The sequence below is a fragment of the Schistocerca gregaria genome, chromosome 10 (assembly GCF_023897955.1).
Source record: "Schistocerca gregaria isolate iqSchGreg1 chromosome 10, iqSchGreg1.2, whole genome shotgun sequence".
NCBI lineage: Eukaryota > Metazoa > Arthropoda > Insecta > Orthoptera > Acrididae > Schistocerca > Schistocerca gregaria.
In genome coordinates, this window is record NC_064929.1 from 188,394,354 (window position 1) to 188,422,096 (window position 27,743).

Sequence of the window (27,743 nt, forward strand, 5' to 3'; positions counted from 1 at the left end):
ATGAGGGCATAAAAGTGGGTCAGCACTGGGCAGAAAGGCACCCTAGTCAAGAGAAACCTACCGCTATCAAACAGAAGCCTTAATCTGAGAAAGAAATTTCTGGGACTGTACGTCTGGAGCACGACATTCTGTTGTAGTGAAAGATGGACTGTGGGAAAACCGGAACAGAAGAAAATCGAAGCATTGGAGATGTGGTGCTACAGGACAGTGTTGAGAATTAGATGGACTGATAAAGTAAGAAATAAGGAGGTTCTTTGCTGAATAGACGAGGAAAGGAATATGTGGAGAACACTGGCAGGAGGAATATGTGGAGAACACTGACTGAAAGAAGGGACAGGATGATAGGACACGTGTTGAGATATCAAAGAATAACATCCGCAGTTTTAGAGGGAGCTGTAGAGGTTAAAAGCTGTCGAGGGAAACAGAGGCTGGACACCCAACAAATAACTGAGTGCCTTTCCTGTGTTGAACGATTTGAGCCGCCTGTATATCTCGTGATCATTTATTTCGATATCTGTTTTTTTGACGTTCGTAAGCCTTTTAAAGGACGAACCGCAGTGCGACCTCCCTTGTGAGAAATCTTTGGAAGATAGGCGTCCTATGTTGCCTTTATGATAACAGACCGAGATGGCTTGTATTGTGATTTAACATTAGACCGATCCCCGTCTCAGTACCTTCTCGACCGCTGCTAAGAAGCGAGTTGGCTTCCCGCGCTACAGGCAGGACGTTTACCTTGGAGAAGGTGGCCACCAGGGTGACGAGCAGGCACACGACGGCGGTCACGGCGGCCGCCATGAACACGATGTACGTGCTGTGGAAGGCGGAGATCACGCCCAGCATGTACGCGAACGACAGCGTCTGCAACACACAGAGGCACTAACTAAACAAGATCAGAATATGGCTTGGCACTTTTGTGGCAATGAGGGATCGGTGTAAGTCAGATGGCTTCGGGTCTGAGCGTATTGTCTCCAGTCGATGCCAACCTTACCTAGGAAACAATGGGGCGAGCCATAGCAATATAGCATTGTTTCAAGGGAGTGGCCGGCCTTGATCACAGCTGGACAAAGAAATAATTCAGTGGTGAAAGTTGAAAATTTGTGCCGGAGCGGGACTTCAACATACATTTCTCATTTTATATGTATCTGTAAGCTTGACTGCTATGATATCTTTAGCGTGGGTGCACAATATGGTCTTTCTCTCATTATAACGTAACACATGAGAACGCAACTATTCAATACACTAATTTAAGTATTACCAATGTCAAGACAACACATTTTAACAGACGTAACCATACACGCAGAAGGTATAAGGTAAAGAACTGTCACATGAAACTTCCTGGCAGATTAAAACTGTGTGCCCGACCGAGACTCGAACGCGGGACCTTCGGTGGCTCAGATGGTAGAACACTTGCCCGCAAAAGGCAAAGGTCCCGAGTTCGAGTCTAGGTCGGGCACATAGTTTTAATCTGCCAGGAAGTTTCATATCAGCGCACACTCCGCTACAGAGTGAATATCTCAACTGTCACATGATAGCGAAGTCGAATTTCCATCTCTTGTTTCTTCCATTAAACACACTTTTAAATATAAATTAAAATACACACATCAAAAAAGGTTTTGCATCATCTCGGTTCAGAGGGTTCCGGAACCTGTAAAGAAAATTGCAATAGAGATCAGCATAAACATCTTCCTGCCCTTTTTATTGCTCATGTTGTACCACCATACAGCGAGACCATCAGAGGTGGTGGTCCAGATTGCTGTACACACCGGTACCTCTAATACCCAGTAGCACTCCTCTTGTATTGATACATGCTTGTATTCGTCGTGGAATGCTATCCAAAAGTTCATCAAGGCACTGTTGGTCCAGATTGTCCCACTCCTAAACGGCGATTCGGTGTGGATCCTCGGAGTGGTTGGTGGGTCATATCGTCATAAAGAGCCATTTTCAGTCCATCCCAGACATGTTCGATAGGGTTTATTGTCTGGAGGACATGCTGGCCTCTCTAGTCGAGCGATGTCGATATCATGAAGGAAGTCATGTGCACGAGGGGGGCGAGCATTGCCGTCCATGAAGACGAATGCCTCACCAATATGCTGCCAATATGGTTGCACTATCGGTCTGAGGATGGCATTCACGTATCGTACAGCCATTACGGCGCCTTCCATGACCACCTGCGGCGAAAGTCGGACCCACATAATGCCACCCCAAAACAGCAGGGAAACTCCAACGTGCTGCACTCGCTGGACAGTGTGTCTGAGGCATTCAGCCTGACCGAGTTGCCTGCAAACACGTCTCCAACGATTGTCTGGTTGAAGGCATACACGACAGTCATTGGTAAGGAGAATGTGATGCCAATCCTGAGCGGTCCATTCGACATGTTGTTGGGCCCATCTTTACCGCCCTACATACTGTTGTGGTTGCAAAAATGGACCACGCCATGGACGTCGGGAGTGGCGTTGTGCATCATTCAGCCTATTGTGCACAGTTTGAGTCGTAGCACGACATCCTGTAGTTGCAGGAAAAGCATTAATCAACGTGGTGGACTTTGCTATCAGGGTTCCTCAGAGCCATAATCCGAAGGTATCGATCATCCACTGCTGTAGTAGCTCTTGGGCGGCCAGAGCGAGGCATGTCATCGACATTTGCTGTCTCTCTGTATCTCCTCCATGTCCGAACAACATCGCTCCGAGACGCATGGACACTTCCCTTGTTGAGAGCCCTTCCTGGCACAAAGTAACAATGCAGTCATGATCGAACCGCGGTATTGACCGTCTTGGCATGGTTGAACTACAGACAAAAAAATGGTTCAAATGGCTCTGAGCACTATGGGACTCAACTGCTGTGGTCATTAGTCCCCTAGAACTTAGAACTACTTAAACCTAACTAACCTAAGGACATCACACACATCCATGCCCGAGGCAGGATTCGAACCTGCGACCGTAGCAGTCACACGGTTCCGGACTGCGCGCCTAGAACCGCGAGACCACCGCGGCCGGCGAACTACAGACAATTCGAGACATGTACCTCCTTCCTGGTGCAGTGACTGGAACTGATCGGCTGTTGGACCCCTTTTGTCTAATAGGCGCTGCTCATGCATGGTTGTTTAATCTTTGGGCGGGTTTCGTGACATCTCTGAACAGTCAAAGGGACTGTGTATGTGATACAATATCCGCAGTCAACGTCTATCTTCAGGAATTCTGGGAACTGAGGTGATACAAACCTTTTTTTGATGTGTGTGTCTCTACACTGCCCGATAAATGCCCTGCATTTGGCAGGTCTGACACTGGTAATCAGTGTGGAACTGTGAGATCGTTGTCGTCACTGGCATCGGTGGCAAGCATCCTCAGCCTCACGACGGTAGGTCTTATCGCGGACGTGGGAAACATTCGGTTTCAATGGTCTCCTAGTATGTCTCGTCTGCCGGCGAGACAATGCGAGGCACAGGCATAAGCTCGGTGGTCAGTAAAAGCCATTGGTCATGTCTCACGGTCAACTGTTACATCTCCATCCCCGCCTGCCTCCTGCCTCTTGGTGCCCCCCCCCCCCCCCCGGCCGCCACTCTTTTTTTTCTGTTTCTTCCACCCCCTCGAGCTCCCTACCTCCACTGCACCTTCCTCTTTTTTCCTTCTCTCAGGCCTCCCGTCCCTCAGCAGGTCCCTTCCAGAAGTTTTTATTCTTTGTGTATGCTCCATCGCTTACAGTGTTGTTTTTAAGTGTCTCTCGTCCTCTGTGTTTTTATACTGTAGCTGACTTTTAACTTGTATGTGAGACTCCAGTGTATTTTAAGTGCCCCACAAATCGCCACCTGTGTTCTTTTATGTCGTCTTTTTTAACAGTCCTCCCAATGCAAAAAATGTTTGCTGCATGGCTTTTTCCGCTGGTTAATCTTATAATAGGTAAGGATGCATACATTTCACAGATGGCAAGACTATAAACATTTTTCACATTAAGTGAAATATCAGTTCTAAAGTTTGTATATGAACAAATAAAAACAACTAGCTTCCAGTTGGTAATTTGTATATTACAACACATATTTTTACCACCCAAAACATAGTGATCAATTGATTGTGAGCGTATTGGACCCATTTGGAATGGGATGCAGCAGCGAGTGCGTGTCGTAGGTTCAACAAGTCCACGGTAGGTTTGCTGAGATACACGGCATCACATGTCTACGCGCAGAAGACGCACTGAACGTAAACTACGGTTGTTGAGCATGAACTGGCACCCCTTAGTGTCCCAGATGCTTTCATGGAGTTCGTGTCAGGCGAATTTTGTGGCCGAGACATCAACATTATATCAGTATCATATTCCTCAGATCACTGTAGAAGGACTCTGCTCTTGGTACATGGAGAGTTATCCTCCTGGAAGATGCCATCTCAGCTCGGGAAGGACATCAAGTACGAAGTGATTCACTTCGTCCAAACTTCTGATGGGGACTTCGATTATCACCTCTGGTCCCAGTGCATCAGGCGAATGTCCACCATACAGCCCCCACTCGCCTGCACCTGTGACTCAGTGCATGTATCAAGTACGGCTGTTGATAAAATAACTATCTGCGACATTCCCCCGAGGAAATAGGTTACTAAAATTACTACAAACAAGAAAAAATAAGTTTGTTTGAAAGGCACCTGCAAACGACTTTCACAAGTCAGCTTACCGAGATTTTGTCGTCATGTGTGGAATATATTATGAGTGGTCTAAGTTCTGAATTCCATATTTATTGTGTGTACTGCGGGCTTGCTAGAAGCCCCCACCTCTATCCCTCCCCATTCCCCTCTCCAGCACCTCACCCATCCACGCAGCAACCAGTACGCTGGCAGCCGATCGTGTGATTCTGCTCCTAGCACCGCCTACAAAAATGTCAAGTTAGATTGTGCGTACAGTAGATATTAGAGATAGAAACACAGCTGTGAGCGGGCAGTCAGAGGGAAGCTGCCGGGGATGGGCGCTGGTGAGAGAATGATGGCCTTGAGGTGATATCCAGTTAACAGTGACCACGAACGAATGCTTCAGTATAATTCAACAACTAATGCGGAAACGCTTTGAGATCAGTGCTATGTCTGTTGTGTAGTAGCGTACGTAATAGTGATTTTACCAGTAAACCCCAGATTCTTTAAAGAAACTTATTTAATAGTATGGTTAGGGCCCCCCGTCGGGCAGACCGTTCGCCGGATGCCGGTCTTTCAATTTGACGCCACTTCGGCGACCTGCAGTCGATGAGGATGATAGGATGATGAGGAGGACAGCACAACACCCAGTCCCTGGGAGGAGAAAATTCCCCGACCCAGCGGGGAATCGAACTCGGGCCCAGAGGATTGACAATCCGTCACGCTGACCATTCAGCTACCGGAGGCGGACTTTAAAGAAATAAACTCCCATGTATGAAACAGCTTAAAATGTCACATTACGTTACAAATGAGTTCATGTGTCAAATATTTGAAAGTCAGCGTGGAAGCGATGAAAAGTGTAGAAAATTATGCTTAAAATTTGTTGGAAGTCGCCAGGTGAACTTATTATGAAAAAAATGGGTGACTATACGTCGATGATCCAAAACATTATGACCATCTGTTTTGCAAAGTATTGTTCCACTTTTCAAACACAATGCAACAGAGATGCTGCTTGGCATGGGTTCTACAAGTCATTGACAGTATTCCAGAAGTAGGCTGTATGCACAGGTCAAGCAATTCCTGAAAATTACCAGGTGGTGGTTCGCAGGCACGCGGCTGGCGCCCGATTTGTGTACCAGTGGGTACGGATCAAGCACATTTGCAGTCCAAAACATCAATGTGAGTTCATTACAATACCCCTTAAGCCACTGTAGGACGATTCTGACCTTGAAACACGGACAGTCATCCCGCTAGAAGATGTCATCGCCATAGGAGGAGACTCCAAGCAAGAAGCGATGAAGGTGGTCCGCAATAATGACCACTTAGCTCACTGTCGTCATGATCCCATGGAAACCCAACTCTATGTACGCGATAGCGTAACTGTGCCATCGCCGACCTGCATCTGTGGCGCACTGCGTGTCTCGTGAAGCCCTTCGCCTGGATAAAGGCGTGTAAGGACCCAACCATCGACCTGTTCTAACAACAAACACGATTCCTTGGACAGGCAACACGTTTCTATTGATCCACTGTGAAAAATCAGTGATACTGACCCCAGTGCAATCACAACTGACAGTGTCGTTGGGTCAACACGGGAACAAGTAGGGGTCTTGTGATGTGGAGCTCCATGTTCGACGATTTCCTTTCAGCGGTGTGCTCCGCAACCGTCATCGTACTCTGTCGTCAGATCTGCCACAGATCTGCTCTGATCTCTTCGTTTTGTGACGAGATGTGCTCGTCCATACTGACTACTCGTTATTTCACCATCCTTTAACCACTTTCCGTGGCTGCTCACGACAGTAGCACGCCACCAGGCTTCAAGATTCACCATTTCAGAGCTTCTCGTTTCCAGCCGCAACTCCACAACAATGTGGCCTTTGTCAGAACCGCCCTTATCTTCGCCATAATGACTGTGCATTCGTCTACCTTCTGCTTACATTCTTTCCTTTCTGCGTCACGTGGCTGTAACATCACCAGGAGGCATTCAACCTCGCGGTGGGCAATGGTCGTAATGTTTCGACTCATCAGTGTAAACTGCGTCATTTGCACTCAATTTTAATCAAAATCAAGTTCTTCGCGCATCTAAGTGTCTGTGACATCGTATCTGCCGCCCTCCTAACATATAGCGATATAACTTTTCAGGTACCTTTAGTGATATACGTGGATGGTTCAAATGGCTCCAAGCACTATCGGACTTAACATCTGAGTTCATCAGTCCCCTAGAACTTAGAACCTAATCCGAACTAGCGTAAGGACATAACACACATCCATGCCCGAGGCAGGACTCGAACCTGCGACCGTAGCAGCCATGTGGTTCCGGACTGAAGTGCATAGAACCTCTAGACCACAGCGGCTGGCCTTGGACACTCTCTGCAAACTATGTTGAGATTGAAGTTAGTAGTAACAAACTAATAAATTAAAACTCTGCCCCTGGCGCTGAAACCGAGCGAGGTGGTGCAGTGGTTAGCACACTGGACTCGCATTCGGGAGGACGACGGTTCAATCCCGTCTCCAGCCATCCTGATTTAGGTTTTCCGTGATTTCCCTAAATCGTTTCAGGCAAATGCCGGGATGGTTCCTCTGAAAGGGCACGGCCGATTTCCTTCCGAATCCTTCCCTAACCCGAGCTTGCGCTCCGTCTCTAATGACCTCGTTGTCGCCGGGACGTTAAACATTAACCACCACCACCACCTGGCGCTGAAGTTTTAATGCGTGGGCAGCAAAAATGTTGTAAACGATAAACTTTTGTCCTTGCTTCATTTTGTGGGAAGCATCAGTGAGAAAAAGCTTTACAAAGGTTTGAAATGGAAGCTGCCAAGCTCTCCAACAGAGGGTGAATGAAGTTAGGGCATTTTCCCGCCGTCAGTTACGCTGCGTGATGAGAAACACGTTTTGTAACTGTGATCTCATCAGGTCCCATACTCTGAGGAGCGTAGAGGACAATGCCGGAGACCCACACCGTCGTGCTACGCAAGGTCCTAGCGGAGGTGGTTTGCTTTTGCCTAACTCTGACCATAATGGGAATGAATGATGATGATGAACATGACACAACAACACCCAGTCATCTCGAGGCAAGGAAAAAATCCCTGACCCCATCGGGAATCGAACCGGGGACCCCGTGGGCGGGAAGCGAGAAAGCTACCTCAAGACCACGAGCTATGGTAACTATGATACCTGTCTTTATTGTGTTAAACGCCGCGCTCGGTAGCTGTGCGGTCTAGGGGCGCCTTGCCACGATTCGCACGGCTTCCCCCATCGGAGGTTCGAGCCCTTCCTCGAGCATGGGTGTGTGTGTGTTGTCCTTAGCGTAAGTTAGTTTAAGTTAAATTACGCAGTGCGTAAACCTAGGGACCGATGACCTCAGCAGTTTGGTTCCATAGGCTCTTACCACAAATTTCCAAATTCCAAAATTGGTATTAAACTTTTAAAATAATAGTTTACCTGGTAAAGAGTTGATTATGATGGCGTTTTAAATTTTTAACATCGGTCAATAACTGCGCAAAAAATGAAAAATAGAATTTTTGCTGCCCCTACGCTGCAAATGGTACCGTGTTCCGGGATAGTGTTTTATACTGTTCGGGCACGCTAACGTGACCACCTGTCAGGAGCCGAAGTAACGACCTCTTGAAGCGTGGACCACTGTCTTATGTGCAGTGAGATTCTGGAAGGTACCGGCAGCGACGTGGAGCCATGCCGACTGCAGTGCTGTGACCAACTGCGCTCGGTTGAGGATTCGTGCCGCGAACAGCCCGATCGAGTTGGTCCCACAGATTCTAGATTGGATTTAAATGCGGGTAGTTTGTTGGCTAGGTGACTACAGTAAGTCCATCCTGGAGCTTTTCGAAAAAACGGACGTAGTCTGTGTGCTGTGTGACACATTGCATTGTCCTACTGGTAGATGCCATCGTGAAGAGGAGAAACAAACTGCATGGAAGTCGTCCTCAGTGACAGATGCATACTGTGCCTTTCAGAATGACAGATTACCCAGGGAATACCACGAAAACATTCCCCATACCATAACACTTCCTGCTCTCGCCTGGACCCTTAAAAGGAATGTAGCAGAGTGTTTTCTTTCAAACGTTTCGCGCCGCACAGGCCAATGGCCTTGTGTCGGATGCAGCATAAAACGTGATTCATTTGAAAAGGCCACCTGTCGCCACACAGTGGACGTCCAGTTGCGGCGTTGCCGATGAACAGCAGTCAGCTGGCTGTACGAACCAGGCACCTGCTGCGGAGGCCCAAGCATAGCAATGTTGGCTGGCTGAGGAGACACTTTCGGTAACCCTTTGGTTTCTACGGGCGGCCAGTTCCTCAACGCAGCTGTCGCTTACCCCTGTGATCTATGGCCCAAGCTGCAGCTGCACCACCGTTGCCTCCGCGCCGGTTTTGAATAGCGCCATTTTGCCATGCACGGTATGCAGCAGACAGATTACAAATTTAGCTGTTTCGGAAGTGCTCCAACCCTCGGCATAAGAGCCGATGATCATGCCCTTTTGGACGTCAGATAAACAGCTCCGTTTCCGCATTACGACACAACGACTGCACTGTTTTCTGCGACCATCACCCCCCCCCCCCACTTTCCCAGACATACTTTATAGACCCCCCCTCCCCCTCCATTGCTAGTGCTGCCAGTTGCGTCTGTGGCATGGACATTTAACACGGACCATCGTCATTTTAATGTGACTGGACCGTCTAGTAATAAAAAATAAATAAATTAGTAACTAGTACTAGGATACTACGTTCATGTGCAAAAAAATATGATGACACAATGGTTTGCCGAGTCCGTCAGTAACTGAATCACAGGTGCAATATTAAACATTGCTTAGGTAAGTTTAGTAGTATCATAGCCGAAGTAAGAATTTTCGGCTGAGCTCAAATATTTTGTGTCACCGTGCCGTCTCTAAATTCTTTAAACGAAGTTGTTTGCTTAGGCTATTATAATACCAAGTACAATAGCGAAAAAAATTGTCGCTTCTCTTAAGCCCGAAAACTATGTTGGTAAGAATTTTTTTGAGTTTAAGAAGAAACAGATGTAGTTCTGGAGGGTAGCAGCGCCCCTTACTCCCTCCCTCCTCATATATTCATCTCTGAGTGGTACCAAAACAATTATGTACCAACTCCACACAGAGCTGCGCTGGCTCGAGACTTACCGGCGCACACACCAACGAGAGGACTACTCATGCTATAGGATGTAGTCTATATACAGAGAATACTTGCTAAAAGGCGCCGGCCGATGTGGCCGAGCGGTTCTAGGCGCTTCAGTCTGGAACTGCGCGACCGCTACGGTCGCAGGTTCGAATCCTGCCTCGGGCATGGATGTGTGTGATGTCCTTAGGTTAGTTAGGTTTAAGTAGTTCTAAATTCTAGGGGACTGCTGACCTAAGATGTTAAGTCGCATAGTGCTGAGAGCCATTTGAACCATTTTTTGCTAAAAGGCATTCACTGTTGTTGTTGTTGTTGTGGTCTTTAGTTCGAAGACTGGTTTGGTGCAACTCTCCATGCTATTCTACCTGTGCAAGCCTCTTCATTTCCGAATAACTACTGAAACTACATCCTTTCGACTATGCTTACCTTATTCATCTCTTGTACTCCCTTGACGATTTTTAGCTTCCACACATCCCACCAATACCAAACTGATGATCACTTGGTGTCTCAGAATACGTCCTATCAACCGATCCCTTCTTTTGGTGAAGTTGTTGCACAACTTTCTGGTCTCTCCAATTCTATTCAGTACCTCCTCGTTAGTTAGACGATCGACCCCTCTACTCTTCAGCATTGTTCTGTTTCGGGAATTGGTACTGTTGATGGTGACAAAGGATGGTCGGGAGTAGCTGTCAAAAGCTCGAGTTCTTATTTTGCTAGATGCAGCATCAAGACCAAGAATGTTTTGGACACAGATGTCGCCGCGAGAAATGTTCATATATCAGCTTCTGTGTCTATAGTCGGATTCACAATGAAGGCGGCACGCGCAGGTAGAGGCACAGACGGGGACTGAAGCATTGCCAGCTCCAAACGACAGCTGAATGGTTCTCAAACTGACGCCTCTCGCTCGTGCAATGCATTACTGACGTCTAGCAATATCTCTGATAGGCCCACCGTTTCCTGCTTCGCAACTGAAGAAGGCGCATACCCAATCCAACAAGGGTAGGCCACGATGTTGGGGTCACGGATTTACTTGACACTTTGTACACCTTTAGTTGGCCATTAAAACAACATAATGTGAAAGTAGTAAGGTGCACTACTCAGGGAATTCCGAGAAAACCGTGAAAGAAGTTTTAGGCGTCTGTTATGTAAATCGTGTATCCGTGCAAAGGTGCCAACCGTGGTAATTCATTGTGGCCATGTGGTTAGCGTTCGCACATGATAAGAAAGTTGTGGATGAGGTGACGGCCCGAGGCCCGCCGTCACTTACTTTTTAATCTATATTTTTATTCGTCACTGGTCTCATCGTTTAATTTATATGACACTTGAGAAGTTATGTAATGAAAAAGAATGCTCGTGTGTTTGTATGAAGTTTCAGTTTATGTTCTCCATGTCTGCATGACAAATAACATCCTGCAGTGTATGACGTCGAGAGCACATGCGACAAGTAATTCTACATTACTCTTTTGGTCTGGCACTGTGACTTACTATATTTCTGATTGTGAATAACGCCATTCGCATCATTATTTATCGAGGTTTGACATGGGCTTTCCAAGCCTGTCCTTTACCTGGAAATTTAATTACAGAAAGTTGAGACACCCCCGTTATATCCTTTATTCGGTTTTGGGTGATTACCGAAGCCGCCAAACAATTAATTATTATAATGATATGACCGTGCGCTTAATGGATGACAGGCTATCGGTTTTTCTGCTGTGGTTTAGGGGGTTTTTCAACCGAGTGCGGCTGTTCCGAGACGGAATAGTTAATGATAGAAAGTTTGTCTATTATAACGACCATAAAGGTTGCGATGTACAAACTGATATGTATTTTCTACTAACACACAAATTCTGAGGCAGTTGCTACCTTCGCCTTACACGTGTAATTACGGTTATATCTTTTATTGGTTGTCGATTTTAAGTACTTCGTCACACGCAATGATGATGGTTAACATCCACAACAATCCTCACTGCAATCCACGGTTGTTGCTGGCAGACACGGCTGACGCGAAACACGTAATTCGGCACTTGTCATTTTCTGTTTCATATCACTCGCGAATCGGTATCGATGAGGGTCATCCACACGACGATCATGGGGACGCGCTCATTTGTCGTACTCCGGTGAACTTACCGTTTACTACTCACTCGACCACCATTCTTGCCCGTCTCTCTAGTATTACTCTCACTCGACACTAGTCTCACTGCCTCCTGCAGAGCTCGACAATCGACTCCTCTGTGCTATCGACCTGGGTGTCTGATACTAACATCTATGTTCGTGGGATCACGGATCCCTTACTACGTAAATAGTCCAATAACATGAAATTCACTACAACTGCATGAAAATGCATGTGGGTTTCTCTCGTTTATTACCTCTCAAAAATCATAAATTAAATAGTGAGACCAGTGATAAAAAAAATATAAATTAAAAAATATACGACAGCGGGATTCGAACCGTGAATACGTCCATGACTAGCTTTACTGGTGCGAACGCTAACGACATGACCATAATGAATTCTTACGGACGGCGCCTTTGCACAGAGGCGTGATTTACATAACAGACGCGCAAAACTATTCTTGAGATTTTCTCGGAATTGCCAGAGTAATGCACCTGACTACTTCCACATTATGTTGTTTTAATGGCCTACTAAAGGTGCACAGTTTGAAGTATCGCCCGCATTGGCTGAGACGTTTGCAGTACAGCATGCAGAAAACAACCGAACGCTGATTGGCTGTCGGAGAATGTGTGGCGCCAGCTGCGCAGATTGAGCCTGAAGTCGACCGCCTTCGTTCGTAACTCCGACTACAACAGTGCACAAAATGTCGACGAGGCTAGTGCCGGTACTTACAAAGATGAAGAGGAGGACGAGGTTGCAGGGGTGCCGCCTGCGTACGTCCCCACAGCACACCAGTACCAGGTAGGTCACCATGAAGCCCACACTGCAACACGCCACAACACACCAGCTAATCTGCAACGTCAACACACGACAGCTGATGTGCACTGCTGGCCTGTAAGACTGCAACACCACGAACGATAAAAAATAAAGAAATTGTACTCATTGTGAACGAAAATGCAGTAGAAACAATAGCCAAGATGATAAAATTTATAGTTGATTTGCGGATAAACACTGCCGGGAAAAAATGCAGCACCCTCAACGACAAAGTCATTTTATTGAAAACTTAACTTCATCATTGTAGGAGTGCGTGGTAACAAATTCAGACCAACTGAAATAGACGAGCCACAGTGTAGGGCGACCAAACTGTTGCATCACTGTACAGTGTAGCCGCTTCTGGTGGCTACGCAGACGGGTATTCACGAATGCAAACGACCGTAAAGGTGCCGACTGACATCCTGCGATATACTGTCCCAAGTATCGTACACCCTTTGTTGCCATTCGTCAATGGTTCTGGCCGGTCATAGAGAAAGAGTAAGTTTCACTTCGTCATATCTCATCCGTGTTGCGTTGGCTTGACATCTGGTGATCTTGCTGGCCAGGGAAGTTGTTGTACACCACGAAGAGCACGCTGTGGCTCAGCAGCTGTATGTGGACGGGCATTGTCCTATTGGAAACGCACGCCACTTTACAGTCCAAGAAATGGTAGTAGCACTGTGATAGCCGACCTTGCAATGTAGCGGGCACTGCTTACTTTACCCTGCAGAACCACCAAATTCGATCGAATGTTGTGACTGACGGGTCCCCACACTATGACACCTGTGGTGCGACCTGCGTGTAGCGGGCAAATGGACCCTGGTATTGGCAGCACACCAGGTCTACGCCGTACACGTTGACTGGAGAATGGAATGGCGTTCACTTGTACGTCCATCGTTCGCGTACAGACAGATCGACCCTCTTCACCGGCTACAAGAGAACGCCATTCCATTCTCCAGTCAACTCTTTTACGATACTTGGGCAGCCACGCGAACTTAGCCCTGCTACAAGCAGACGGTTCCCAATGGTCCCTGCTCACAACAGGTGCAATATGTGCCCAGATTTCGTCCTCGGATGATGCTCGGTCGGGCACTGCAGTTCGAAAACGCGTCGATCTTAAGGTGCAAATATACTACGCCGATGTCCCGAATCTGGTTCACAGGTATGAGAATGTTGCACAGACCACTGTTGGAAGCAGCGACACAGCACCGACTCACTGTGACAAACATGTGCGGGAATCCGTTAATACGTCCACCCAGCTTGGTGCCGGCTCACAACGCGGCCCCGTTCAAATGGCTCAAGCTGTTCAACAGGAATACTTGTCGGTGGAGCATGATTGTACTTTGGAATTGAGCCGGTAGGTTTCTGGCGCCAGGTGATATCGATTCTTACTTCCATCTTTGATCGTTGTCACTGTGACTTGTTCTCTTTGCGTCTTTGAGGCGGGTTATTAATGATGGCGCGCGTGCGCAAGTCGAGAAGAGTGGGTCCGCGCATGAACCGAGTCAGTCTGTGACGTGACGTGCTTTCGATGTTGTCGTTGTGGGGAGTTGGCGACACCATGTCACGTGGCACGGCCGTATGCCGTGAGGACTAGTTGAGTTCGAGCAACGAAGAAGCATGGGTCGCCTTCTATATACAAGGTGTCCCAGCTATCTTGTCCACCCAAAATATCTCTGGAACAATAACAGGTATTGGAAAACGACTTTCACCGGTAACAATGTACATATTTGGAAACATTCTAAAACGAAAGCATATGTTTTTAACACAAACTTATGTTTTTTTAAATGGACCTCCTATATTTTTTCTTCAGCAATCCATAGCATGACAAAGCACATAATAATGGCGTTGATTGCATCGCAATATTCCCAATACATCCCGAGATATTAAGACGAGAAGTTGACACTTGAAACACCCGACATTCGCTGCTAGCGCACATCCTGAGGCTCAAGCGTGAACCCCATGCTGCCCGTAATCGCGATGTGATTGACATGTGTAATCACACCTCCATACTTATCAAGAGGTCCGAAACGAATAATACGGTCTGCTGCCATCCTGCATTAACGTCGTACATTCCAGCAGGTATTTATCCTATAGGCTAGGGGTGATGCGGTTCTGTAACATATCCGTGTACCGCAACGTTAGTCACGAAGTTAACTTCGCTTATCGTTAATCCGTTACTAAAAAGGCAATGCCGTTCAACGTTAAAACTTTACGTTACTGTAGGTCTAGCGCAAGTGACAGTTAATCATTCACTCGTAATAGTAAAATTCATGTTGATGGTTTTAGTGAAACGAGCAAGTGGACTAAACGTTTTACCGTGGTTTAGGTAAAAATGTTTTGATTTGGGAAGTTCAGGTAGGACATAGAAGATGAATGTAAACATGTTTAATCAATTAGTTTTATTATCACATAATTATCAATGTTATGTTTATGTAATGCGTTAAATGACAAATTGTTGCAAACAAATGTTTCTTAACATCACTGGGTAAAATGGTCCTTTGTAGAAACTTCCACTGTGATACCAGCACTACATACTAAACATAGAGTTCACATCTCATGCTCAAAGTGATGCCCATTGGCTTGCATACATAGGGTCACTGTGCGGATGAAGGATGCCCTACTTCTTGCTACTGTTTCCTCTTTGATGGCTGTACAAGCATCAATAATGAGTTGCTTCATGTCCTCTGGTGTTGTTGGTTCATGTTGGTAAACAGCATCATCTACATCTACATGACTACTCTGCAATTCACATTTAAGTGCTTGGCAGAGGGTTCATCGAACCACAATCATACTATCTCTCTACTATTCCACTCCCGAACAGCGAGCGGGAAAAACGAACACCTAAACCTTTCTGTTCGAGCTCTGATTTCTCTTATTTTATTTTGATGATCATTCCTACCTATGTAGGTTGGGCTCAACAAAATATTTTCGCATTCGGAAGAGAAAGTTGGTGACTGAAATTTCGTAAAAAGGTCTCTCCTCGACGAAACACGTCTATGCTGTAATGACTTCCATCCCAACTCGTGTATCATATCTGCCACACTCTCTCCCCTATAACGTGATAATACAAAACGAGCTGCCCTTTTTTGCACCCTTTCGATGTCCTCCGTCAATCCCACCTGGTAAGGATCCCACACCGCGCAGCAATATTCTAACAGAGAACGAACGAGTGTAGTGTAAGCTGTCTCTTTAGTGGACTTGTTGCATCTTCTAAGTGTCCTGCCAATGAAACGCAATCTTTGGCTCGCCTTCCCGACAATATTATCTATGTGGTCCTTCCAACTGAAGTTGTTCGTAATTTTAACACCCAGGTACTTAGTTGAATTGACAGCCTTGAGAATTGTACTATTTATCGAGTAATCGTATTCCAACGGATTTCTTTTGGAACTCATGTGGATCATCTCACACTTTTCGTTATTTAGCGTCAACTGACACCTGACACACCATACAGCAATCTTTTCTAAATCGCATCCTTCACTGTTCCCCAAAGAAAATAATCCAGCTGTGCAAGGTCCGGAGATCGGGCAGGCCACATAACGGGGCCACCTCTTCCAATCCACCTACCAGGGAACTTACGGTTCAGAAGTCGTCGTGCTCGTAAGGCGTTATGTGCAGGGCATCCGTCATGCTGATACCACATGACCATTCTCCTTTTCAGAGGTACGGTGTCCAAGAGAACAGGAAGATTGCGTCGTATATATCTGGAGTACTGTCTGCCATTTTGGATGCCAATTATAAAGAAAGGTCCGATAATGGTATCTCCAATAATCCCACACCAAACATTAACTTTCCACGGACGTTGATGCTCTACCTGACGGGGCAATTTTGGATTGTCTGCGGACCAATAATGCATATTCCTCATATTGACAATTCCTTTGTTGGGGAATGATGCCTCGTCGGTAAAGAGAACATCTGCAAAAAAAAATTGGATTAGTCAGAAGTTTTTGCTGAGCCCACCGACAAAATGTTACCCTATTGTGGAAGTCATTTCCATGAAGATCCTGGTGTAAATGAACATGGTAAGGATGAAATTTATGACGTTTAAGAATACGCTGTGCACTTGATTTCGACACACCAACTTCACGTTCAATTTGACGTGTGCTGATTTGAGGATTCACGGTTATGGTAGCGAGCACATCAACTTCAGCACGTTCATCTGTGCGTGTTCTAGGACAATGTTGAGGTCTTGGATTTAAGCTTCCTGTTTCACGTAGACGAGGTGTGAGACGACCAAACACCTGGCGCGATGGCGATGGCTTGTCAGGGAATCGCCTTCTGTACAGTCATTCTGCCTGAGCAGCATTTCGTCCACCTACAACAGGGTACAGACAGGAATGTAGAGTAGGGTAGAAAACAGACATATTAACTTAATAATCATAATGTTCGCTAACAGTACTATCAACAAAGAAGCAATCTCATAACGTATTTCCCGTCAACGTACATTCTCCATAGATCAGCAGCATTTCTACCATATCTTCATGTGTGTACATTATACTGTACAGTATAAGTTCCACAACACAACGTTTATTCACAATGTGTACTACTTCCGTGCTGTCACTAGATTACTCTGATACACGACTACACTGGCAAGCGGTGTACTGCACGCCAAAGCAACAACAAATGGGATGCTCGGAGGGTGGTGGAGTACAGGAGTTTGCATGGGTCGCAAATCATAAACAAGGCAAAGTGGTAACTGTGGCAGTAGTGGGAACTACGTTGGACACTTGACTAGGTAGAGCCAGGCCCTGCGCGACTGGCAGAATGGGTCATATAACGCATTAGATAAACCTTATTTTGGGTGTGCAAGATAAATAAGACAACCTGACGGGTGCACACCCATCGGTACTGGTTGATATTGTGTACGTAGATACGTAAAACGTGCAAGAGGGAAACCATTATGTGCTTATGAGAGTTGATGGCAGCAGACCGTATTACTCGTTTCGGACCTCTTGATAAGTATGGAGGTGTGATTACACATGTCAGTCACATCGTGATTACGGGCAGCATGGGGTTCACGCCTGAGCCTCAGGACGTGCGCTAGCAGCGCATGTCGTGTGTTTCAAGCGTCAACTTCGCGTCTCTATTTCTCGGGTTGTAATGGGAATATAGCAATGCAATCAACGCCATTGTGTATGTGCTTTGTCATGCTATGGGTTGCTGAAGAAAAAATATAGGAGGTACATTTAAAAAAACATAAGTTTTTGTTAAAAACACATAACATCTACATAAAAGGCGACTGGTTGCAGTAATTTCTGAAAACCTTTACATAAGCTTTCGTTTTAGAATGTTTCCAAATATGTACATTCATGGGCCCCAGCCCTACATTGATACTGGTGAAAGTCGTTTTCCAATAGCTGTTATTGTTCCAGAGATATTTTGGGTGGAGAAGATAGCTGGGACACCCTGTATAGTGAATATTATTGTGTTCTTAAGGACTGTTGACTGTTGCAGTTGGTCGTGCTAGTGGCCAGCAAAACATTCACTGCAGTGGTGGCGAGGCGAGTTATGTTCTGGAACGGCCATAAAATTATGTTACTAAAGTGCCTGGAAATACGCCTCGCATTTGTAAGTTTGGATTTGGTGCTTAGTGGCACGCTAAAGGCAGCTGGTGCACTTAAACGTCATTTCTTAATTTATTTATAGATTTAGAACTTTCTGGTTTTACGAATTAGTGGTAGTTTCTTTTCTTAATAATTTCTTATCTGTATGGAAGGCAAGTGGCCATGATAAATATAGGTCACATTGTGTTTTATGGTCGGATAGAGGCCGTATGTATTTTGGTCAGTGGCTTATTGCATTAGCGACCTACTGAAGTGACATTAGTTTTCTATTGCAATTTCAAATATATATCTGTATGTTGATTGTCACGTTAGGTACCGCACGTTTGATTTATGTGGTGTCAGCCATTCAGCAAAGACAGATTATCTTGTAAGGTGGACCTTAAGCCATTGGGTGTGGACTGACACATCTTTCCACGTAGTATCTAGATTTTTTTGGATCAAAGGAAACTAAGCTCGTTAATTCTGTTCATTGGTTAACTTGTAATATGTTTATATTAAGGTATTGCTTCTATATGTGTGTAACGTGTATATACTACAGTGTGTCTGCCCCTCATGTTTTCCTGTTTTCAGAAACGTGTACAGCGGTCGACGCGAGCAAACCTCGCCCCGCGAGCTTGCAGTGTGACGGAAATCTCAGGATTTGAACTCGGGGCCGTCCGGACCCCGTTAACGCGCGATTTCTCTATTCCATTCTACGAGAGGTTTGTTTTAGGCAGAAGATTTCCTACTGCCCAAAGCTGAGTATAAGTTCACCCTTTGGATCATGTGTTTGTGAAATCGTAATAGATTAACGTTTGCTCACGTCCATCACAGGTTCATCAAATTGACGTTTTGCCTTAAGCTTACATAAAGTCCATAATCTTCCGGACGTTGAGTGCAGTAGAATGCTAAGTGCAAACAGAACAATTAATAACAATTAGTAGTACCCTTCAGGTCAGATAGCATTAAATTAATTTTACCTTTTCAGTAAGTGTAAAACTGAGTGAGAAAGGCGACATTGTAAACATTTGGTTATCTATTTCATCTGTTATTTTGGTTGTTGTTACCGGCACGTAAAGGGGCCGTTGTTACAAGTGTGACGGTTAATATTGTAAATACTAATTGTGGATAGGGCTTTGATATGCAAATGTTGTTAATTGATTATTACTGCTGATGAATTCATGTGTATGTGTAATCAACAGAGAAGTGTTGCAACTGCAAACTGGTTGTGTTACTGATATACAAGGTTTGAGTGTGCAATCGCCACACCAGGAATGGATGTTGCAAATACTGTTCACCATTAAACTCTGCGTAGTTATTGTCTGCATAGTCAAACATGAAGATGCATAAACAGGCCTCCTGAGCGACATTTGGTAGCCGATCAATCTGACAAATGAATCGCTAACCCTACGACTGTACAGTGTGCACTTATGGTGCTACTGAACGCAGTCCTTCAGGAAGTTCTATTTTTTCAGGGCATTGTACACGGTGTTAAATGTAGAGCCGAGAGCTGCCACCTCTAACAACAGTAGTAGCTTTGACAAGTCTGACCACCGGGAAGAACTGAGGTTGAATGGGAGATTTGGGTACACCACGTCCTGCTGCTTTACCTCTTCGCCAAAATCCTTCAGTCTCAGTGGCTGGTGAGCCGGCAACCCGTGACCAGACGTTTCCAGTGCGTCGAAGATTTGGAGAACTTGCTCGTAAGGGCAACAGTTCGACATCCTACGTATCGAGGTAGGCCAGTAAAACACGGGGAAGACGGTGTCTTGTTATATCTTGCTGAAAGTTAACATCACCAACAGGTCAGAGATATGAGATAGCCTAGGGCCTCAGCATATCAGAAATGTAATGACTACACGAACCAGAGATGAACGTGTTGTGTATTCAGTGGCATTGCAAACGACCAGATCAGTTCCGTCGTCACATACACAGAAGTGGGCTATGGCAGTAGACAACCAGCGTGAGTGCCTTTTGCAAACAGCACGACGCTGCCTCCTCCCCTCTCCTGGGCTCGTGACCATGTCGGTCGGACCCCATACGACTGCAAAACCGTGAGATGGTCATATGATTCGCAATTTCAGTTGATAAGAGCTGATGCTAGGGTTCGAGTGTGGCGCAGGACCAACTAAACCGTGGGCCCAAGTTGTCAACAAGGCAAACTGGTGCTGGCTCCATAATGATGTGGGCTGTGTGTACACTGAATGGACTGGATCCTCTGGTCCAAGTGAATCGATCATTCACTGGTAATGGTTATGATCAGCTACTTGGAGACCATTTGCAGGCAATCATGGACTTCTTGTTCCAAAACATCGGTATCATGTCACTGGGCCACAATTGTCCACGACTGGTTTGAAGAATATTATGGACAACTCGAGCGAATGATTTGGCCACTCAGATCGCCCGACGTGAATCGCATCGAAAATTTATGGCACATAATCGAGAGATCAGTTCGTGCACAAAATTCTGCACTGGTAACACTTTCGCAATTATGGACAGCTACAGAGGCAGGACAGATCAATATTTCTGCAGCGGACTTCCGACGACGTGTTGAGTCCATGCCAAGTCGAGTTGGTGCGCTACCCCGGGCAGTAAGAGGTCCGACACGATGTAAGTAGGTTTCCCATGACTTTTGTGATCTAAGACTACGTCTCGCGGACCTATCAAGAGAATAATATAAGGCTCGGAAAGAGACATACAGACCGACAGTTTTCCATCGCTCAATACGGTGAAGGAATAGGACACCAAATCTATAGGATGTAAAAATCGCATTCCAAATTTTGAGAGGCGATAGTGTGGACCAAAACAAGCTAAAAACGTCCTGAAAGTATGGCTCTAAATGCATACCTTAAGAGCTAAGAGAGTTTTTTTCATTTCCCCACTGTGAAACGTATCTCTTTACAGCAAGCTCTCTGCTATTAGAAACGACGTACTCAATGCAGTAACCAAACGAGAACACATTCCTCTGCTATTGTCCGTAGATGCAGCAGCAATCATCTACTTGTCTTGTTACTGTAAATCGTATCCACAATCATGCGTGAGTGCAGCACATACGTTACTTGTGGAATACTTTTAAATTGTAGTTTCATCTTTGCATTTACCAGTGTAACATAAACTTGTTATACACTATGAGGATGCAAATTAAGTTTGCTTCAAATAAACGCTATAACGGTCGTGAGCGTTAGTTACGTTTGAGATGAGACGTGGTGGGTTGGTGTTAGACGGAATGTCTTTAAGGCCAGAAAGACGCCTTCATCAGCACCTCACTGAGTTTGAACGAGGTCGTGAAACAGGGCTACTAGAAAGAAGAATCCTTTATTGTATGATTATATGATAGCGGAACAAACACTGGTAGCAGTTACTTCTGTAAAATATCTGGGAGAATGAGTACGGAATGATTTGAAGTTGAATGATCATATATGAGTAATTGTTGGTAAAGCGGGTGCCAGGTTGAGATTCATTGGGAGAGTCCTTAGAAAATGTAGTCCATTAACAAAGGAGGTGGCTTACAAAACACTCGTTCGACCAATACTTGAGTATTGCTCATCAGTGTGCGATCCGTGCCAGGTCGGGTTGACAGAGGAGATACAGAAGATCCAAAGAAGAGCGGCGCGTTTCGTCACAGGGTTATTTGGTACGTGTGATAGCGTTACGGAAATGCTTACCAAACACAAGTGGCAGGCTCTGCTTGCTGTCCAGGTTTCGAGAGGGTGTGTTTCTGGATGAGGTATCGAATATATTGCTTCCCACTACTTACACCTCCAGAGGTGATCACGAATGTAAAATTAAAGAGATTCGAGCGCGCACGGAGGCTTTCAGACAGTCGTTCTTCCCACGAGCCATACGCGAATGGAACAGGAAATGGAGGTAATGACAGTGGCACGTAAAATGCCCTCCGCCGCACACCGTTGGGTGGCTTGCGGAGTATAAATGTAGATGTAGATGTAGCTGGATGTTCCTTCTCCGATATTGCACAAAACCTGGCAGGACTCTAGCCACCGCGGTGGTCAGTAGATATGCGATCGCAAGAAGACCGAGCTCCGGCCGGCCGCGTGACACTACCGAGAGGGAAGACCCTCATGTTCGGTAAACGGGTCTGGCGCAGCGTACTGCATCTGCAGCAGCAACCTGAGCAGCAGTTGGCACCACACTCACACTACGGACTGTTACATATCTGTCGTGTGTATTGTGTGTGTGTCTGTGTGTGTGTTTGTATGTGTGTTTGTGTGTATTGAACCGGGGACCTAGTAATAACGGAGAGGTTTCGTACCGGCGTAGCCGTCAGTGGTTCAAAACCCCACAACAGGCCACAAGGATCCTCCAACCCCACCACCATCACCCCACTCCGAGCCTAGGGTTATTACAAATTTGTTTCTTCAAGGACAGCTCCGAGCCAGACCCTCTGTAGCGTGCATTCTGCTAACCCCAAACCACCACCAGTTGCGACTTCAGTAGTGTGAAGCGAGTGCTCAGTGAAGGGCTGGGTTCAGGTCTGTTGTGTTTTCTGATGAAGGATGGTTCTGCCTCAGTGCCAGTGATGGCCGAATGGTGGTTAGGAGGAGACCAGTTGAGGGACTGCAACTAACTTGCCTACGTGCTGGATACGCTGGACCTACATGTGGAGTTACGGTTTGAGGTGTGATTTCGTATGGCAGCAGAAACCCTCTCGCGATTATTCCACGCACGCGACTGCAGATTTGTACGTCAGTCTAGTAATTCGATCTGTCGTGCTACCATTTCAGGAAGTGATTTTCAACACATGACCGCTCGCCCGCATACCGCTGCTGCAACCCAACATGCTCTACAGAGTGTCGAATAATGGCTTGGCCTGCTCGATCACCAGATCTGTTTCCAATCGGGCACATATACGACGACAACTCCAGCGTCATCCACATACAGCGTTAATCGTCTCTGTACAGACCGACCAAGCGCAAAAGGACACGGAACCCCCATCCCACAAACTGACATCCTACACAAGGCAAGTCTGCTTGCTTGCGTTCAACATTCTGGCGATTTAACCGGTTATTGATGTACCAGCGCATCACATTTGCAATGGCTCATCTCGCACTTGCAACAACCTGAGACATTGCAAAGTTATGTTATGTTGAACGGGAACGTAGAAACGACGGAGAGGCTCCGTCCTCGCCGCAGCCGCAGTGGTCCACAACCCCAAGACGACTACCGCAGTCCACTTCACCCCTCCGCCGCCCCACACCTAACCCAGGGTTATTGTGCGGTTCGGCCCCCGGCGGACCCCGCAGGGAACGTCTCATACCAGACGAGTGCAACCCCTATGTTTGTGTGGTGTACTCGTACGTGGAGAACTTGTTTGCGCAGCAATAGCCGACATAGTGTAGCTGAGGCGGAATAAGGGGAACCAGCCCGCATTTGCCGAGGCAGATGGAAAACCGCCAAAAAAACCATCCACAGACTGGCCGGCTCACCGGACCTCGACACAAATCCGCCGGACGGATGCGTGCCGGGGACCAGGCGCTCCTTCCCGCCCGGAAAGCCGCGCGTTAGACCGCACGGCCAACCGGGCGGGCTATTGCAATGCTACTCACTTAAATAAGATACCTAGACAAATGTATTCCTGAAATTTAATTGCTCTACATTGGTGTCGCGATTTTTTTACGTCAGTGTACTTCGCGGGAAATAATTGCTGTTATGGTCTGGAAAATGGAGGCAAACGTCGAGACCGTGTACTGTATCCTGAAAAATATCCATAACGCAGGTTACCAACTCCATAAACACTCAGTCGTGTTTTCCAGCGACTAGCAGACTCTGGCTCCGTAATTTCAGCAACGGCAGATCGTGGCAGACTTCGCACCAGTTCTACTCTTGTTGTGGCGGAGTCATTATTGCGGTGAGTGGAAGAATATCCTGGAACTAATGTACATGGAATTTCAGTATCTATCGGTGTCAACCATCTTCTAGTCTGGGTGATCCTGTATGAACATTTGCCATACCCATATCAAGTACAGCGTGTCCAAGCCCTTCGGCCTCAAGATACCAGACTGCAGTTCTGCCAATGGCTATTGGAAAGACGAGATGAAGATCCACTATTCGCAACACGTATATTGTACCGTTTGTAGACGAGGCTGGTATCAAGTGAGATGGGCCTGTCAATTTTCATAACAAACATCTATGAGATGATGCAAATCCACAAGCAGTTGAAGAAACAAGGCATCAGTGACGATTTTCAATTAATGTAAGGGTTTGCATTATTGATGACAGACTACTAGCACCCTACATACCACGCGTGTTTTTTAAGTAAGTGCCGTTTTGAAATTTAAAAAAAAGACGTGCCAAGATATCTCAATGATTTTAATTTTACATGAAAGGCTGTACCTTAATCTACGCACTGTCGCCATTACAGTCTGATTCTTCCTTGTTTACGTTGTGTACTGAGTGTTTAACATGTCTCCGATATCGCGAGTCCCGCCGACTGTGAAGTACGGGCTGTTATAAGATTTCTTAGTGCTAAAGGCCTAAAAGCCATTGATATTCATCGTGAATCTGTGCAGTTTACGGAGAAAACATTATGAGTGATGGAATGGTAAGAAAGTGGGTGAGAACATTTAAAGATGGCCGCACAAATGTGCATGATGAACAACGGAGTGGGCGTCCTTCGGTCGTTACTGAAAGTTTAGTGCAGGAAATAGACAATAAGGTGAGAGAAGATAGACACTTTACTATTTCCTCCTTACGGAATGACTGTCCTAATGTTTCTCGTAGTGTTATGTATGGCATTGTGAACGAGCACTTGAATTACCGAAAATTGTGCGCATGTTGGGTACCGAAAATGTTGACACATGTGCACAAAACCAAACGTTTAGACAGTGCATTCACTTTCCTTGAGCGGTACCACAACGACGGGGATGATTTCTTAAGCCAAATTGTTACGCGAGATGAAACATGGGTGGCCTACGTCACACCAGAATCAGAGCAACAGTCCATGGGAGTTGAGCAAAGGCATCGTTGTGCTGCAAGACAATGCCCATCCGCATGTGACGAATCAGACCCAAGTTCTCATCACATCTTTTCGATGGGAAACTCTAGATCATCCTCCGTACAGCCCTATCTGACTACCATCTATTCCTGCACTTGAAGAAACACCTGGGCGGTCAGTGTCTTCAAGACGATGACGAAATCAAAACAGTGGTGATGCCGTGGTTAACAAGTCAGGCGGCAGACTTCTATGAGGAGGGTATTCAAAAACTGGTACAACGTTATAACAAGTGCCTCAATATCGGCGGAAATTATGTAGAAAAGTAGATTAAGGTACAGGTTTTCATGTAAAAATAAAATTATTGAGATATCTTAGCAAGTCTTTATTTATTTACAAAACGGTACTTATTTAAAAAACACGCCTCGTAAATCAAACAGGTAGACAGCTGCAAGGTACCGCCAGTTCAAATCAAACTGCTTGTCTGTCAGGCTAGAACAGGTACCATTCCAATGACAGCTGGAGATGTGGTTTGAGCATAATGCACCTGCCAATTTCCCTGAAATATCCGAAAACTTCTGACACTGACATTTAATGGGCAGTGGATTTGTCTGGAAGATTACTGGCCAGCTCTTTCACCTGATATAAATTCCTTGGATTTTTGGTTGTGGGGACGTTTCAACTCTTTGGTGTACGCAAGCACCAAAAATGACGTACAAATATTATAGGAACGCGTCATCAGTACCTGTCATCGCATCCTCAACCAGCCTGGAGTTTTTCAGAGAGTGCGTGATTCCTTAAGACGTCGGACAGAAGGATGCCTTGCTGTGAATGGACATCATATTCAGTAGCTCTTTTAGCGATGGCTGACAAGCGCAGGGAGTGCGTATTAACCGACAGATTACATTAAAAGCTCTGCCGTTTCACAGTAACAGAATAATGTGTTCTCTTCTGTTCTATGCATTCTGTAGGCCGATCGTAATAGCAAAGAGCTTGATGTAGAACGGACGTGTTTTACTGTGCCAATATCGAGGATGAAGAAGTGTTCATAGCTCTTAACGTATGCATTTTAGGACCCATGCTTGCAGGACATTTTTTCCTTGTTTTGGTCCATACTACCAACTCTCAAAATATGAGATATTGCTTTTAACATCCTGCATAATATTGGCGCAATATAACCCATGCAATACGCTGTAGATTGGATTGTAGATTATGTAGACGTAGATGTTAGCGGCCAAGTCGTCCGCCAGGCTTGTCTACTTGTGATTTTTAATTACCAGCGTATTTAAAAGGAAAAGTGATTCAAAATTACCCTGAAAAGGTAGCTCAAATGAAGGTAAACACATGAAGCATTGCAGTTCTGTCTAGATTTGAAATTTATTGCATCGTTGGATCTGGTTTCTGGATGTGAGTGGTTTCAGGCAACCTGTATGAGGACACCAATTTTTTCGTTATGAGTTCGAACTGCACTGTATAACGTTAGATCACGACCATGTGTGCAGCGTGTGCTTACCGAGAACATTGATAGTGCTGTGTACTTACAAAGAGGCTATGTACATCTCCATACTGGTCGTCACGAAGTGCTTCACGTTTGGCCTGCAACAGAAAAAAGCACACATGATTCCTTTATTGCTAGTTGGTCATCTTACGAACTTAAAGAGTAACACCTTGGGTTACAGAAAGCAAATACTTATTATCCAATTACGCATTAAAGAATGTTTTATAGAGACCGCAATCAGTGACAGGTACTTTTTATGACCCTCATGCCCACCTTCAGATCAAGCCTCTTCCTCCAGATCGTTTGTGTATATATAATCGTAAGATCACTCGTTTTTCATGGGAACATTCTCAAGTACCGAAAACTTAATTACATCCAATCTTATCAACAGCATGCACATTAAGACATTTTTCTGCATTACACAAGTCATCCACAAAGCAAATAAAGTAACGTCAGCTACCCAGCTATTGTCTTGCAGTGCAGGAGCGAACTACTTGCTGCTGCCGAATCTCGTTCCGTAATACAGTTAAGGACCAAAGAAACTGATATAGGCATGCGTATTCCAATACAGAGATATGTAAACAAGCAGAAATACAGCTCTGTGGTCGGCAACGCCTGTGTAAGATAACAAGTATCTGGCGCATTTGTTAGATCGGTTACTGCTGCTACAATGGCAGGTAATCAACATTTAAGTAAGTTTCACCGTGGTGTTGTAGCCAGCGCACGAGCGACAGGACAGAGCACATCCAAGGTGGCGATGAAGTGGGGATTTTCTCGTACGACCATTTCACGAGTGTACCGTGAATATCAGGAATCCGGTAAAACATCAAATCTCCGACATCGCTGCGGCCGGAAAAAGATCCTGCAAACAGGACCAAAGACGCCTGAAAAGAATCGTTCAACGTGAAAGAAGTGTAGCCCTTCCGCAAACTGCTGCAGATTTGAATGCTGGGCCATCGACAAGTGTCAGTGTGCGAACCATTCAACGAAACATCATTGACATGCCGGAATGAGATTTTCACTCTGCAGCGGAGTGTGCGCTGATATGAAACTTCCTGGCAGATTAAAACTGTGTGCCCGACCGAGA

General features: G+C 45.8%; 1 long non-coding RNA gene and 1 other non-coding gene across 2 annotated transcripts; one reads left to right on the plus strand and one right to left on the minus strand.

The window, feature by feature from the left end:
• Positions 1–771: 771 nt before the first annotated feature.
• Positions 772–26,754, minus strand: LOC126293492 (uncharacterized). Its single transcript, XR_007552294.1, has 3 exons — positions 26,701–26,754; positions 12,586–12,676; positions 772–858 (listed from the first exon to the last, which is right to left on the minus strand). It is a non-coding gene; the product is annotated as an uncharacterized LOC126293492 (long non-coding RNA).
• Trnaa-cgc (transfer RNA alanine (anticodon CGC)) lies at positions 7,047–7,119 on the plus strand. Its single transcript has one exon. It is a non-coding gene; the product is annotated as a tRNA-Ala (tRNA).
• Positions 26,755–27,743: the final 989 nt, after the last annotated feature.